The sequence below is a fragment of the Scyliorhinus canicula genome, chromosome 6, assembly GCF_902713615.1.
Source record: "Scyliorhinus canicula chromosome 6, sScyCan1.1, whole genome shotgun sequence".
NCBI lineage: Eukaryota > Metazoa > Chordata > Chondrichthyes > Carcharhiniformes > Scyliorhinidae > Scyliorhinus > Scyliorhinus canicula.
In genome coordinates this window covers 109,678,826-109,692,369 of record NC_052151.1, presented here as the reverse complement: position 1 = coordinate 109,692,369, position 13,544 = coordinate 109,678,826, and the positions used below count along the sequence as shown (strand labels likewise).

Sequence of the window (13,544 nt, the reverse complement as noted above, 5' to 3'; positions counted from 1 at the left end):
GGATTCAAGCCCTGCAGGGGGCTAGCAAGGACCCGGAGTGAATCTCGCAGCTTTTGCTGCAGATATGGGCCCCACACTTCCGGGTCAGAGGCCGCACATGCGCTAGACGGTGACCTCCAGCGGCTGCACCGTGCTCCATGGCGGACTCAGACCACGGACAAAAATCCCGATCGGCCATGTGCCTGAGCATGTAACCCCGCACATTTAATCACCGGCTGCCCACAAGACCCCCCTAGTTTCCAATTCGCCTGCCACCTACCAGGGACTGAGTCCGCAGCCGCAATGCCAGCATCCTGAATGGCAATAGGTGGTTAGTTCCATGCTGCCGGGAACTCGGCTGTTTGGGAATGGAGGATTGCTGGGCGGGTCTCTGGCAATGGGGCCCTGGTCGCGTGTCATACTCGGTGCCAAGAGAATCGCCGGACCGGTGCCGGGCCTGATTAAGGCATGAAACTGGATTCTCCACCCCAGCGCCGGCCGCGATTTCGGCGCAGGGCTGCGGAGAAACCAGCCCCACATATCTTTCATGTGTCACACCACCCTGGTTAGTGCATCGCCAGTTCTAGCCCCACTTGACTGGAGTTGCAACACAGGTAAAATTTGGTTTTATTTAATTCCTTGGCTGATCCAAATGAATTGCAATCACCAGGTTTGTAACTTTAACATAAGTAACCTTTCATTATGTGCAGTACTATAATTGAACGGAATGTAATTGACTATGTAACCAGCCCTTCCTAACTACCACCACGGTCTACACACACATACACAGCCAAAAACACAGAGGGGAAAGGGTGGAGGAAAGAAAATATTGATAATAATAGAAGGATACAGATCTTTGATGCACTGGGATGATTTTGGGTTAGGGTCTTTAGGAGTTTGTTTTAATTTTGATATTTCTTCCCTCCAGGCCTGAGATGGTTTTCCCTGGAAAGGTACTCTATGTTTTCTGCAGACTTTGTATCATTCCAGGTTCACAGCAAAGGATGGGCTGGGCACTCAGTGTTCAGCACAATAAAAGAGGAGCTGCATTCTCCGCTGCCCGCTGCTGATAACGGAATTCCGGATACAGCGGAGAATCGAACATTGGGCATAAAACGATGCTCCGTTCCGCCGCTGGAGTTGGGATTGAGATCTGCGTCCTGTGCCAGTGGGAGGATGCAAAAAGGTCATTAAGACCAATTTGTATCCTATTAAGAGGCCAGGCACTGTATGGGGCTGGATTCTCCGATCCCTGACGCCGAAATCACGTTCGGCAAAGGGGCGGAGAATCCTGATAACGCCCAAATCGGGGGCGGCTCCGCCTTCGCGATGCTCTGCCCCTTGCAAAGCGGCATACTCTAGGGGTACGCGACACGCCTTATTCGTGGCCTCAGGGTAGGTGGATTGGCCTCACTAAATTGCCCCTAAATTGGAAAAAATGAATTGGGTACACTAAATTTATTTTAAAAAATCTATGCCTGAGGCCCGCCCCGTGATGTTCCGTCCCTGACCAGCCGAGTTCCCGGTGGCGTGGGATACCTGTGGTCTCACTCTTCGCCAACTCTGCATCGTGGCTGCGGATTCAGTTCAGCGCCTCTACGGGCAGGGGGGCTTCATTCGGTGCGGGGGGGGGGGGGGGGGGGGCACTGCAGTGGGGGGTGGGGGGGCAGAATAGGACGTGCGAGTGGTCGAAGGGCTGGACTATTTTTGAGGTCCAGGCCCGCGGGCTGCGTCCGCCATGAAGCACAACAGGGAATGCTCTGGGCCCTATCGCAGCTAGAGCCAGGTGCTCTATGCTGCCTCCTTGCTAGCCCCCCCCGGAGCAGGAAATCGGTAGTTGTTTTGCGGCAGCTTTCCTGGCATGGGGACTTAGTCTCCCAAACGGAGAATCCAGCCCTATATTCTCCAAGCTCACATGATTCTCCAGTCCTCTGTGCCAAGAATCACGTGGGCAAAAATTGGTGCAGGTCTTGACAAATGTGGCACTGCTGTGGTGGACCTCGGTGTGGGCCAAGGTGTAGCTCGAAGGGAGTTGCCCCCACACTCCATTGGAAGGGTACCCTCCTCCCCTCCTCCAAAACAATGCAAGTTCTGTCTACCCCATCCCCGCCAGAGATTCCCACCAGAGACCTATCAATTAGAGAGACCCCCCTATAAGAGGCATCACTGCCTGGAAGCCCCCTCATACGAGAGACCCCTTCCTGGAACCCCACCTCATAAAAGAGACCCCTTCCTTGAAGACTCCTCATAAGAGAGACTTCTTCCTGAAAGCCCCCTTCATAAAATAGACCCCCTGCCTGGAAGCTAGAAAGAATTCCAAAAAGTCACTGCTTTGATACTCACTTGTGTAATACACCCTCTGGCTCAGGCAGAAGAAGCAGCTCCTGTAAATTTCTGGAAAGAGAAAAGAGTCAGTTGGGTTTAAACCATGAACATTTATGCTTGTCGAGGGATTATTGGGCCGCCATTTTGAGCAGGTGGTCCTGTAGAGTGGTACAGTGGCTGGACCCCCCTCCCCCACCCCCCGCAATGCAAATCGGCACCCCCACCCCAGGATTTGCTAGGTCACCCCTCGCAGTACGGGGGTGACCTGACCCCCATCCCCACAACTCACTCCCCCCCCCCCCCCCCAGAGAGCTTCCCTAATTAGAGAAACCACACCAGAGCCCCTAATTGGAGAGACCCCCACCAAAGCCCCCCCCCCTCCCCTCCCCCCTCCCCCCAATTACAGAAACCCCTACCGGAGATGCCCCAATTAAAGAGACTCCCACCAGCTGTGAAACTAACTGCAATGTTTTTTTAAAAATAATTTTTATTGAAGAGATTTTTTTACATGAAAATATTTACCCCCCCTAACCATAGACTATTACAAAATATTCCCTCTTAACAAATATCCCCCCCCCGCCCGACCCCCCCGCGCGCGCTGCCCCTCCCCCTCCCCCCCCAAAAACAAACAAAGCAACAATTAACATCAAACATGAACTGCGAACAAATTTGTCCGCATTACAACCTTAAATAGCCCACCACACCCGTTGTTGCCACCCCCCCCCCCCCCCCCCCCCCCGGGTTGCTGCTGCTGCGACCTCTGCACCCTATCTTTGATCCAAAAAGTCGAGGAAAGGCTGCCACCCGCCTGAAGAACCCTTGTACCGACCCTCTCAGGGCGAATTTGACCCTTTCCAACTGGATAAAGCTTGCCATGTCATTAATCCAAGTTTCCACGCTTGGAGGCCTCGCGTCCTTCCACTGTATCAGTATCCTTCTTCGCGCAACTAGGGATGCAAAGGCCAGTACTCCGGCCTCTCTCGCCTCCTGTACCCCCGGCTCCACCCCAACCCCAAAAATCGCTAGTCCCCATCCTGGTTTGACCCTGGATCCCACCACCCTCGACACCGTCCTTGCCACCCCCTTCCAGAACTCCTCCAGTGCCGGACATGCCCAAAACATATGGACATGGTTCGCTGGACTTCCCGAACACCTGACACACCTGTCCTCACCCCCAAAGAACCGACTCATCCTTGTCCCCGTCATATGGGCTCTATGTAGCACCTTAAATTGAATGAGGCTAAGCCTCGCACACGAGGAGGAAGAATTAACCCTCTCCAGGGCATCAGCCCATGTCCCATCCTCTATCTGCTCTCCCAGCTCCCCCTCCCACTTGGCTTTCAGCTCCTCTACTGATGCCTCCTCAGCCTCCTGCATTACTTTGTATATGTCCGATATCCTCCCCCCTCTGACCCAGACCCCCGAGAGCACCCTATCGCTCGCCCCCCTACTGGGGAGCAAGGGGAACCCTTCCACCTGGCGTCTAGCAAATGCCTTCACCTGCAGATGTCGAAACACGTTTCCCGGGGGGAGCCCGAATTTCTCCTCCAGCTCTCTCAGGCTCGCAAACCTCCCATCTACAAACAGATCCTTCAGCTGCCTGATGCCCACCCTGTACCAGCTCTGGAATCCCCCGTCCATATTCCCCGGGATGAATCTATGGTTCCCTCTTAACGGTGCCTCCATCAGACCTCCCACTTCCCCCCTGTGTCGCCTCCACTGCCCCCAGATCTTGAGGGTGGCCGCCACCACTGGGCTCGTGGTATACCTCGTGGGAGGGAGCGGCCATGGCGCCGTTACTAGGGCCCCCAGGTTTATGTTGCCACAGGACGCCCTCTCCATTCGTTTCCAAGCTGCCCCCTCCCCTTCCATCATCCACTTGCGCACCATCGATACATTAGCCGCCCAGTAATACCCCGAAAGGTTGGGTAATGCCAGCCCTCCACTCTCCCTACTCCGCTCCAAGAAGACCCTCCTCACCCTTGGGGTGCCGTGCGCCCACACGTAGCTCATGATGCTGCTCGTCACCTTTTTGAAGAAGGCCCTAGGGAGGAAGATGGGCAAGCACTGGAATAAGAACAGAAACCTCGGGAGGACCGTCATTTTAACGGACTGCACTCTGCCCGCCAGCGACAGCGGCACCATGTCCCACCTTTTAAATTCCTCCTCCATCTGTTCCACCAGCCTAGTGAAGTTCAACTTGTGGAGCGTCCCCCAGTTCCTTGCCACCTGCACCCCTAAATATCTAAAACTCTTTCCTACTCTCTTCAACGGGAGTCTCCCGATTCCCTCTTCCTGGTCCCCTGGGTGTATCACAAATACCTCACTCTTACCCAAGTTTAGCTTGTACCCCGAAAAGTCCCCGAATTCTGCTAGCAGTTCCATCACCTCCGGCATTCCCCCTTCTGGGTCCGCCACGTATAGCAGCAGGTCGTCCGCGTATAGGGATACCCGGTGCTCCTCCCCGCCCCTTGTCAGCCCTCTCCACCCCCCTGAGCCCCTCAGTGCCATCGCCAACGGTTCAATTGCCAGTGCGAAGAGCAGGGGGGACAAGGGGCACCCCTGTCTGGTCCCCCGGTGGAGCCCAAAATACTCCGATCTCCTACCATTCGTCACTACACTTGCCGTCGGGGCCGAATAGAGCAGCTTCACCCATTTAATAAATCCCTCCCCAAATCCAAACCGTTCCAGCGTCTCCCACAGGTACTTCCACTCCACCCTATCAAATGCTTTCTCCGCGTCCAATGCCACCACTATCTCCGCCTCCCCCTCCACTGCCGGCATCATGATGACGTTTAGCAGTCTCCGCACGTTCGTATTGAGCTGCCGCCCTTTCACAAAACCCGTCTGGTCCTCGTGTATCACCCCTGGCACACAATCCTCTATCCTGGTAGCCAGGATCTTTGCCAGCAGCTTGGCGTCCACATTCAGGAGCGAGATAGGCCTATATGACCCACACTGCACGGGGTCCTTGTCCCGCTTCAAGATCAGAGAGATCAGTGCCTGCGACATTGTCGGGGGCCGAGCTCCCCCCTCCCATGCCTCGTTGAAGACTCGCACCAGCACAGGGCCCACCAGATCCGCATATTTTTTGTAAAATTCCACCGGGAACCCGTCTGGCCCCGGCGCCTTCCCCGACTGCATATGCCCAATCCCCTTGACTAGCTCCTCTAACTCTATCTGCGCCCCCAGCCCCTCTACCAGCTCCTCTTGGACCTTGGGGAACCTCAGTTTGTTCAAGAAGCCCTCCATCCCCCCTCCCCTCGTCGGCGGCTCTGACCGATACAGCTCCTTATAGAAGTCTCTGAAAACCCCATTTACTTCTGGCCCCTTCTGCACTATGTTCCCACCCCTCTCCCTCACTCCCCCAATTTCTCTAGCCGCATCCCGCTTGCGGAGCTGATGCGCCAACATCCTGCTCGCCTTCTCCCCATACTCATAAATCGCGCCCTGCGCCCTTCTCCACTGTGTCTCCGCCTTTCTGGTGGTCAACAGGTCAAACTTAGCCTGCAAGCTACGCCGTTCCCCCAGCAGCCCCTCCTCTGGTGCCTCCGCATATTTCCTATCCACGTCCAGAAGCTCCCCCACCAGCCTCTCCCTCTCCTGTCTCTCCCTCCTTTCCCTATGTGCCCGTATGGAGATCAGCTCCCCCCGGATCACCGCCTTCAGGGCCTCCCATACCATCCCCACCTGCACCTCCCCCGTGTCATTAATGTCCAGATATCTTTCAATGCTCTTCCGGACCCTCTTATACACCTCCTCATCCGCCAGCAACCCCACATCCAGGCGCCACAGCGGACGCTGGTCTCGCGCCTCCCCCATTTCCAAATCTACCCAGTGTGGCGCATGGTCTGAGACCGCTATGGCCGAGTACTCCACTTCCCGTACTTTCGGGATCAGTCCCCTGCTCAATACAAAAAAGTCAATTCTAGAATAGACTCTGTGGACATGGGAGAAAAAGGAATACTCCCTCGCCCTCGGCCTCCCAAACCTCCAGGGGTCCACCCCTCCCATCTGCTCCATAAACCCCTTTAACACTTCTGCCGCTGCCGGCCTCCTACTCGTCCTTGAACTCGATCTGTCCAACACGGGGTCCAGCACTGTGTTGAAGTCCCCCCCCATGATCAGGTCCCCTGCCTCCAGGTCCGGAATGAGGCCCAGAAGGCGCCTCATGAAGCCAGCGTCGTCCCAGTTCGGGGCATACACGTTAACCATCACCACTTTCTCCCCCTGCAGCCTACCCTTTACCATGACATATCTACCCTCTTTATCCGCCACCACCTCCGCCGCCACGAACGACACCCTCTTCCCTACCAGGATCGCCACCCCTCGGTTCTTTACGTCCAATCCTGAGTGGAACACCTGTCCCACCCACCCCCTTCTCAGGCGGACCTGGTCCGCCACCTTCAAATGGGTCTCTTGTAGCATTGCTACATCCGCCTTCAGCCCCTTCAAATGTGAGATTACTCTCGTTCTCTTGACCGGCCCATTCAGCCCCCTCACATTCCAAGTGATCAGCCGGGTCGAAGGGCAGCCCGCCCCTTTCCCCTGCCGACTAGCCATATCCTGTCCCCTGCTCGCCCCGAGTCAGCCCTCCCTTTCTGACCCGCTCCCCATGGCGATGGCGCCCCTCCCCCACCCCTCCAGTCCTCAACTTCTCCTCCCTGGCCTTTTCAGCAGCAACCCGGTGGCCCCCCCCTTCCCCCCTCCCCCTCCCCCCCCCCCCCACCCCCCTCCCCCCCCAGGCTAGGACCCTTCCTAGCCGCGATGCACCCTCCATAGTACTTCCGTAAGTCAGCTGGTTTACGCTGACCCGGCTGCCCCTGCCACACTCCGGCTCCTCCCGGCATGGGGGACGTCCCCCCCCTTACCACCCCTCCTTGACCCTACTCCAGCGCGGGAAAGGGAGCCATTGCTGACCACGCCCCTTACTCCCACCCCCCTCCCTCCTCTGCCCCGTGCGCGGGAAACCAGAGGAAAGCCCGCGCTTTCGCCCTGCCCCTCCCCGCCCCTCCATCTTCAGTTCCACCCCCGTCCCCGATCTCACACCGATAAATACAAAACAACCAAAAACCCCACAAGAAACACATACCCCCGGCACTCCCCCCCCACCCCGCCCTCCCAACATAACATTATAAATAACAGGAAAAAGAGAAAAAAAAAAAACTGGTATAGAGAACAAAAAAGGTCCAAAAATACGGCCAAGTGAAAATCCAACCAAAAGAAAGCCACGTGACCAGCTTAAAGTACCAGAGCGGCAACGACCGCCAAGTATCCCCTGGCTCTAGTTCGAGTCCAGCTTTTCTTCCTGGACAAAGGCCCACGCCTCCTCCGGGGACTCGAAATAGTGGTGCTGGTCCTTGTAGGTCACCCACAAGCGCGCTGGCTGCAGCATCCCGAATCTGATTCTCTTGGCATGCAGCACCGCCTTCGTCCGGTTGAACCGGGCCCGCCGCTTTGCCACCTCCGCACTCCAGTCCTGAAAGATCCTCACCGTCGAGTTCTCCCATTTGCTGCTCCTCTCTCTCTTGGCCCACCTCAGCACCCTCTCCCGGTCACTGAATCGCTGGAACCGAACCAGCACCGCCCTCGGGGGTTCGTTTACTCTTGGCTTCCTGGCCATTACTCTGTAGGCCTCCTCCAATTCCAGGGGCGAAGGGACGGCCCCTGCCCCCATCAGTGAGCCCAGCATTTCTACCACATACCCCTGGAGGTCCGACCCCTCCAGCCCTTCTGCCAGGCCCAGGATCCTCAGGTTTTTCCGCCTCATGCGGGTATCCATCTCCTCCAATCGGTTTTGCCATCTCAGGTGGAGTGCCTCGTGCACCTCCACCTTTCCCACGAGGACCGTGGCCTCCTCCTCCCTCACAGTCATCTCCTGCTGCAGCTCCCGAATTGACGCCTCTTGGGTCGCCTGTGCCCCCATCAGCCTGGTGGTCGTCGCGTTCATCGACTCCAGCAGCTCCACTTTCAGCTCCGTGAAGAAGCGCAGGAGAGCGGCCTGCTGCTCCTCCGCCCATTTCCTCCAGTCCTCGGGTGCGCCGCCGGCCGCCATTTTGGATATCTTCCCCCGCTTTTTTCGGGGAGCTGCTGCCGCTTTTTTTCCTGCCCCACTTCGGGTGACGACCATAAATTGTTCGGGGTTCACCTCTGGGAACATTCCCCCACCGGGAATTGCCGTTCCAGCGCCGTTAGGGGCCCTCCAATCGGCCCGAAAACACCTTCCTAACAGGAGCAGCCAAACGTGCGACTTAGCTGGTCATAGCCGCAACCGGAAGTCCCAACTAACTGCAATGTTGATAAACCTCAGGTATGAATGACAGTTCCTAGACCACAAAGACAGTTTAAGTGCTTTATGTTAGTTTCACAGCTGGGTACTTCAAAGCCACTCAAGTGTGAAGGGGAATGAATGGAACAATACAGACAGCTGTGTGTGTGAGGAGACTATCAATCATAGCCTAGTGAAAACAATTCCATCAAAAAATGATGAATGAATGGCTTGCAGACCAAAGATCTGAAGGAGTTTAAACCCAAGTGACTGGTTTTCTCTCTCCAGGAATTTACAGGAGCTGCTCATTCTGCCTGAGCCAGAGGATGTATTACACAAGTGAACTTGCTCATAGTCCAGTATCAAATATGGATGTAAAAGACTTAACTTCCTAAATATTCAGATGTAATGTAGAGGCCACACCATTTATAATTATATTTCTGCACATCTTTTGACTCATTAAGTCAAGGTCTTCTTCATGGTTTTCCATATTTCTTGGAGTTTTCGAGGCAGTTTGGATGATCTGTAACATATGGCCACACATTTGATCCCAAACTTATTTATTGGGCTGTCTTTTGATGCTAGGATAGTCAACCAGTGTGCATTGTCAGGAAGAACCATGTTATGACCAGCTGCGGAAGTGTGCAAGGGACCTCACACCACCCCGCCACCCCTTCTTTTACAGAGAAACATACATAGAAAATAGAAGCAGGAGGAAGCCATTTGGCCCTTCGAGCCTGCTCTGCCATTCATTCTGATCGTGGCTGATCATCAAATTCAATACTCTGACCCCACCTTCCTCGCCATATCCCTTGATCCCTTTAGCCCCAAGAGCTATATCTAATTCCTTCTTAAAATTACACAACGTTTTGGCCTCAGCTGCTTTCCGTGGTGGTGAATTTTACAGATTCACCACTCTCTGAGTGAAGAAATTTCTCCTCACCTCAGTTCTAAAGGTTTATCACATGCATCTCTGATTTCCTGTCTAATGCTATTCCCAACATTACCACTGCAGTTTGATGGTCTGTATCCCACCCCTATGAATGCTGTTTTCCGCGTGGTGTTTCTTAACTCAAGTCATACAGATTGCACATCGTTTATGCTAATATCTTTCCTCAATATTGTATCAATATTGTCTTTAATCAACAATGCAACTCCCCCATCTTTTCCTTTCTGTCTGACGTTCCTAAAAATTGAATAGCCCTCAATGTTTAGTTCCAAACCTTGGTCACCTTGTAGCCATGTTTCTGTAATCCCAACTAAATCATACCCCTTTTCATCTATCTGCACAACTAATTCATCCATTTTATTTAGAATGCTCCGAGAATTCCCATACAAAACCTCAAGGCTAGTCCTTTTAAAGTTCCTTGTCCCGTCCCTACTATTTAAAAAAAATATAAATTTAGAGTACCCAAATTTTTTTCCAATTAAGGGGCAATTTAGTATGGCCAATCAACCTACCCTGCACATCTTTGGGTTGAGGGGCTGAAACCCACACAGACACTGGGAAAATGTGCAAACTCCACCCAGACAGTGACCTGGGATCAGGATCAAACCCGGGTCCTCAGCGCCGTACGTTGCAGTGCTAACCACTGCTCCACTGTGCTGCCCTCGTCCCTACTATTTTTTTACTGTGTCCTTATCTGATTCTGGCCCTTAATTTCTCTGCCGTTCACTTTTCTTATTCTCCTTGGTGTTTTTTTCTCTGTTCTTGATTCCCCCTGCTCTGAATCCATACATCGGTTCTCATTCCTATGCCATATTAGTTTAAACCCTCCCCAAACACTCGAGCAAGTACCTGCCCTCCCCCAAGGACACCAGTCTCGGTCCTGCCCAGGTGTAACCCATCCATTGTGTACTGGTCCCACCTCCCCCAGAACCGGTCCAACTCCTCATTGATCGGAACAGGTTTCTTGAAATGTAAAGGGATGAATGTGCCAATTCAGTGTATCCAGTTAACTGTTTACGCACTGATTGCAATTAAATCAGTCAAATAGGTTTATTTTAATTGAAAGAAGACGTTAGATTTTATTGTGCTGGGGGGGGGGGGGGGGGGGGGGAGGAGGAGGGGGGGGGGGTTTCAGGGGGGCATTGTATATGTTAATTTAATTTATTTTTTATTTATTTTGTTGTTCATTGGGTTTGGGGGGGTGGGGGGGGGGGATTTGTGATATGCGTTGTTACGGGTCCATGGGGTGTTTATTATTGTTATTATTATTCTGTTATACATTTTTCAAAAAATTTCAATAAAAATTATTTAAAAAAAAAAGATTTTATTGTGCTAAAAAACCCACCCATATATAAAAAATATTAAAAAGTTAAACATCCAAGCCCTGCACACACAAGCACACGTGCAAAATTATGTGTTACAAAGTAAAGGAGGCAGCACAGTAGCACAAGTGGCTAGCACTGTGGCTTCACAGAGCCAGGGTCCCAGGTTCGATTCCCCGCTGGGTTGTTGCCTGTGCGGAGCCTACACATTCTCCCCGTGTCTGCGTGGGTTTCCTCCCACAGTCCAAAGATGTGCAGGTTAGGTGAATTGGTCATGCTAAATTGCCCCTCAGTGACCAAAAAGGTTTGAAGTGGTTATATGGTTACGGGGATACGGTGGAAGTGAGGGCTTAAGTGGGTTGGTGCAGACTTGATGGGCCAAATGGCCTCCTTCTGTACTGTATGTTCTATGTTAATTTTTGGACAAATTAAGATTTAATCAAAAAATAAATGAATAAAGAGTTGACTGGTTGTAAGTAGCTCACTGCGCTGGAAGGAGAAATCCAAAAGCTCTGGTTTTGGGCTCCTGAAGTTTAAAGTTGTAACTTCTTTCCTGGAATGTTATGGTGGAGATTGATGCCTTCTTTGAAAATTTTCTGTCTGCTGCCCACAATCTGATAGAAGGAAAGAGTAAAAACTTAATTGAAATGGTGAGAGAGACAGAAGAGGCAAGCTGATTTCTACCCTGCAGCCGGTGTCTTCTGCTGCAAAACAAGCAGTGTCCCTCTCATAAAAATGATGCTCAAAAGGTGGCAAACTGTTTCTGTCACATGATGAGGGTCCATTGATACACGATGGAAAGTTGAGACTGTCTGCTCATGGTGGCAATGTTGTTTCTGCCAGATGGTCAAACCAATGAGTGAAAATAGAGGGTAACAGTTGCTTTTTCGTACTTCGTAGTGCATTATCAATTTCAACAGCTCTGTCTTTTGTTACTGGACTAGGCTGGTGTCAGGAGGTGGAATTCTCCATTTCTGAGACTAAGCGTTGACGCCAACACAAAATCCGTGGACTATCACGACAGCAAACCTGGACCGATTCTGCTACTGTTGATGGGCTAGCTCCGGCACCACGTGGAACACAATCGATTATAATGAGAAACGGTGCCGGACTCACCGGGTTCACGATTGACACTCAGGAGGCTGACAAGCTGCAGCCGCATTTACACACTCCACTCCCTTTTACACCATCCCAGCCAGCAAGATGGCAGCAAGGAGAGCAGCACCCTGCTTCATGGAGTCCCTCCTGGACGTCGTGGGGAAAGGAGGGTGACCCTGTACCCGGATCGGGAAGGAGGTTGTCAGCTGCTGCCATTCGTTGTGCCTGGGCGCAGGTGGCAGAGGTGGTCAGCACCACCAGTAACACCGTCCGGACTGGGCAGCACCCTTTCAGCCCCCTTGATCTCTGCTACCCAAGGCTGTCTTCACTATGAGGTTATCAATTAATCCTACCTCATTGAACAACACCAGGTCCCGTGCTGTCTGATTGGCTCCACAATGTGCTGTTCTAATAAACAATCACAAAAACATTCTACGAACTTCTCATCCAGGTTATCTTTGTCCATGTGACTTTTTCAGCCTATGTGCAGAGTAAAATCCCCATGAGCTCTGCCATACCTTTCTGACAAGCTCCCCTGGCATCGTGTTTCAGGCACTCAGCACCCTCTGCATAAAAAACCTCCCTCGCACATCTCCTCTAAGCGTTGCCCCACGGACTTTAAACTTATGCCCCCTGGTGACTGACCCCTCCACCGTGGGAAAGAGTCCCTGCCCATTCACTCTATCCATGCCTTTCATAATCTAATAACCCAGAGATTTATTACTTTTGAGGTTCTGGTTTTTAATTTAGTGTCTAGCTCCTCATACTCTCTTCACAGAACCTCTTTCCTAGTTCTACCTATATTGTTGGTACCTACATGGACCATAACCACTGGTTCCTCAGCCTCCTGCTGCAAGTTCCTCTCCAGCCCTCAGTGGATATCACAAACCCTGGCACTGAAATTGTGTTTGGAATATTGGAATCAGGCCTCTGGGATATCCTGACAGTTTTCTTTTTCTTTGTGCCTGCACAGTCACACCCAAGATATTTCTTCCGCGCTGCTTAGGTTTCTGGGTTCTGGAACTGCCTTATCCTGTATCACCCGGTGAAATAAAGCACCTAGCTTTGGTGAACAGAATAGTTCCACAGAATCACAGACGTGTTAAGGTACAGAATGGGGATACTCGGCCTCTATATTTGCTAATAGCTGTCAGACTGTACATTCCTGTGACACTTATTTATTACAGTTCTGGTACTACTGGAAGGGCTTTGGATGTAAATCTTGCAATTGCCTTTCAAATTGTTACTGTTGCCTTTCCATATGCCTGCCAATAAGAATCATCATGATAGCCACTAATGTTTCATCATAAGTGGTCTGATGTAATGATACCATGGCCTGGATTTTCTGCCACTTAGCTCCTATTTTTATGCACTTCAACTTGGCTCTACATTTCTGGCTGGGTCTTCCAGGCCTGGTTTCTTCATAGATGTGAAGAGGACATTGGCAATTTTAAGAAAGCATGTGATCCAGATTGCATCGGGCGGAGCGAGTCGGGTGACTCGTGCAAGTTCCCTCACCCGGTGCAGACCCTGAGTTGGAGCTCTGACATGAGTCACCTGTTGTCCTTGGCTCCGCGCCAGGTGCAACGTGGTGGCTGAATTG

General features: G+C 52.3%; 1 protein-coding gene across 1 annotated transcript in view; it reads left to right on the top strand.

Moving 5' to 3' along the window:
* Positions 1–917: 917 nt before the first annotated feature.
* The window catches only part of LOC119967935 (G8 domain-containing protein DDB_G0286311-like), a 69,554-nt gene continuing 56,927 nt past the window's right edge, over positions 918–13,544 (top strand). The window contains exon 1 of the mRNA XM_038801033.1: positions 918–932. The gene's annotated coding sequence lies outside the window, so the exon portion shown is untranslated. The remainder of the gene's footprint in view (positions 933–13,544) is intronic.